The sequence below is a fragment of the Culex pipiens genome, chromosome 2 (assembly GCF_016801865.2).
Source record: "Culex pipiens pallens isolate TS chromosome 2, TS_CPP_V2, whole genome shotgun sequence".
NCBI classification, from domain to species: Eukaryota; Metazoa; Arthropoda; class Insecta; order Diptera; family Culicidae; genus Culex; species Culex pipiens.
Window position 1 is genome coordinate 110,191,149 of NC_068938.1, and position 2,716 is coordinate 110,193,864.

The 2,716-nt window shown below is 40.8% G+C and overlaps 1 long non-coding RNA gene across 1 annotated transcript; it reads right to left on the bottom strand.

The window, feature by feature from the left end:
* Window positions 1–451: 451 nt before the first annotated feature.
* Window positions 452–1,310, bottom strand: LOC128092885 (uncharacterized). Its single transcript, XR_008212068.1, has 3 exons — window positions 1,162–1,310; window positions 842–1,097; window positions 452–776 (listed from the first exon to the last, which is right to left on the bottom strand). It is a non-coding gene; the product is annotated as an uncharacterized LOC128092885 (long non-coding RNA).
* Window positions 1,311–2,716: the final 1,406 nt, after the last annotated feature.

The window sequence follows — 2,716 nt, forward strand, 5'->3', positions numbered from 1 at the left end:
AAAGAGGGAGGAGTTGCAATGTACACCCCTCGTTTGCTGTACTAAAATGTAACGCACGAATATCCAGCTGAAACTTTTTTGGTGCCTTCGGTATGCCCAAAGAAGCCATTTTGCATCATTAGTTTGTCCATATAATTTTTCATACAAATTTGGCAGCTGTCCAACAAAAATGATATAATCTAATCCAATCTAATCGAACACAAGCGCAGCCAGTCCAAAGAAAGCATCCTGGAAGAACTTGCGGTTAGATTACACCTCAAGCCCTTTCTTGTCTATATTAATAATTGCAGTACATCCGAGTAACCCCAAAAATGCACAGCAAAAAATAAAGCGGCCAGGCCTACTGCGTTGCATTAACCGTAGAGACAGATTCGGTGAACGGATCACATTTTACAGAATCAACAGGGGAGGAAGGATTTGCTAAAAGAGATGGAAGTAAGTGAAGTTGGCAAGCCACTGTACACATTCTCAATACTCACAGGAGTTGTAAACCGCCGGCACCGAGTATAACATCCGCTCTGGCTACCTTCCCGCTTCTCGACGTCCTCCTCTTCGTCAGCTCCTTCTCCTCACCGTGAAAATCACCTGTCTCGTACTTGTCCAAAAACCGGATGTTTATCTTCTTCAACGCAATCTCGTTGTTCACGCAACTCTTCGGCAGCGCCATCTCCTCGATGATCTCGTTACAGTCCTCGCGGGAATTGACCTTCAATCACCAATCCCGGGCCACCACCACCGAATACAACCGGTGCGAATCCACATTCCTACCTCCCATCCTAAAAAAAAAAACAAACAACATCAATCACAAGCCCCACAAAAAACACTCAAGCTTTCTTCTTACCCATTCCGGTCGTGGAACAGCTGCAGTTCCTGCAGGAAGCTCGCCTTGTCCTTTTTGAGCACTTCACCTCGTCCCGCACCCGCACCACCCTCCTTCGAAGGCGTTCCGCTGCTGCTGTTTGGCTCACGAAGGTTTCCGCGTCCGATTCCTGGCTGCTGCCTAGAATCACCAGCACCACCGGACCCACCAAAGTGTTTGTTTACATTTGGAACTTAGTCTTACACGGTTACACGAAAACGTCAAAATGAAAGAAATTCTACAGGCGTATTAAAAGTTAAGACTTTTAAATCAGTTAGTAAGGAGATTTTCAAAAACTTTACCAGTAAAAGTTTTCATATTTTAAACAAGAAAAAAACTTTCCCTCAAGCTAATTTAAGCAACTTTTTAAATCAAAAATAAGTTACTTTTGTCATTACGGTAATATTTTTTTGTGTGCAAAAGAATTTCGAGCCGTCAAAAATCGTGCTGCAATTTTTTCCCCAACCTTCCGCGCGCGCGGCTTACTGCGATCGCAGCTGTGCAACAAAAATGATATAGGAAAATTCAAAAATCTGTATCTTTGAAGGAATTTTTTGATTGATTGACACCAAGTCTTTGGCAAAGTTGTTGGCATGGATAACGACTACACTGAAAAAAAGTGATGCAATGTAAAATGTATGATTTTTCATTTCACTTTAAGTCACGAAAACTTGAATTGTAAAAGTCACTATTTTTATTTTTTAATTTTTTTAGGGGACTTCTTTTCATAAATTTCCAGGAAAAAAACTTTGATCGAGTTATGGAATTTTGAATCAATACTGATTTTTTTTTTTTAAATTTAAATATTGGTTTGGCCACAATAGTTTTTCAACTTCATTTTTCGATGTAAAATCGAATTTGCAATCAAAAATTGATAAAGTGCAGTATGTATGCAAAAGAAGTCTCCTTTATTCCTGATAAGTATTTAAAATTTCAAAAGAGATCTACAGAATACCATTGATACTAATGATAAAAAGTTCATTAATGAAATGGGTGTATTGTCCGTTTCTCTCGAATGTACTCGCCGCGCGGCATTTCAGAATGTGCCGCAGACACTGTTGCCAGCGATTTTCTGCACATTTGGTGCAATAAAAAACATTCCCGGCAACAATGCCATGCAATTCGAAGAAGAAGATCAACAAAAACAAAACGCACAGTATGGGATTTGACAGCGCGCATTTGCCGAAAGGCGCGTCGTTTCGAGGCTGGTATGCCGCGTGTCTTTTTCGGGAATACGCGCAATATTGCCCTTCACGTGACCAAAGTCACCCCAGGAAACGTGTAATGATAATTTTCAGACTGAACGAAAAAAAATCATGATTATGCCAATGCGAAGTTGCAAAGTCAAGCCCTTAGTCGCGTCATCGTCATGATCATCATCATTGTCATCGCCGCACACTTGAAGGGCGCAATAAATAGCTTACCGCGTGCTAAGGAAATCACGACTACGACGACGACCAATTAAAGTGCGATAAAACGCGAAAAGACCTCATGGCTAATAACAAAACAAGTAACGACACGTGAGTACATATCATACATATTTATTTATATCCATTAGTTTCAGGAGGTACACGAGAGTGGGAGATACCTATCGGTAGCAAAACTCAACATCCAGGAAGAAGAGTGAGTTATAAAATCGAAATAAAAACAATTAGCTACGTTCCCGACCTTGCCACTTTGTAAGCGCGCACGTGCAAAGTGTTGTTCCACCAGCAAAAATCGGTAATGTGTCAGCGTTCCTTTTTGGACGTTTTACGACTATTACTATTCGTCCCGCGTGTCTTCCGCATTCTTACTTATTTTTAGCTTTGAACGTTCATAGAGCTCTTTTGAGGAGGTTAACCCTAAAATTGGAGT